The following is a 236-nucleotide window of genomic DNA, read 5'->3' as shown; positions in this document are numbered from 1 at the left end:
GCGGGGGGTTAGCACGAGGTATCCTGACCCAAAGAAAAGAAGTAAAGAGGTTAGCATGCAATATCTGAAGAAAAGGCAAAGAGGTTAGCACGAGGCATCCTGACTCAATAAAAAAAAGGTAAAGAGGTGAGCACGGGACATCCTAACACACACAAAAAGAAAAGCTAAAGAGGATACCAGGATACCATCTTGACTCTAAAAAAGATGTAAAGATGTTAGCACGAAGCATCCAGACA

General features: G+C 42.4%; 1 protein-coding gene across 1 annotated transcript in view; it reads left to right on the top strand.

The window, feature by feature from the left end:
• LOC119581883 overlaps window positions 1–236 on the top strand; it is an 11,971-nt gene that overhangs the window by 821 nt on the left and 10,914 nt on the right. The gene's annotated exons all lie outside the window — the stretch shown is intronic.

Source organism: Penaeus monodon, chromosome 15 (assembly GCF_015228065.2).
Source record: "Penaeus monodon isolate SGIC_2016 chromosome 15, NSTDA_Pmon_1, whole genome shotgun sequence".
Taxonomy (NCBI): Eukaryota; Metazoa; Arthropoda; class Malacostraca; order Decapoda; family Penaeidae; genus Penaeus; species Penaeus monodon.
Note: the sequence above shows the minus strand (reverse complement) of the source record. Positions and strands in the feature narration are given on the sequence as shown.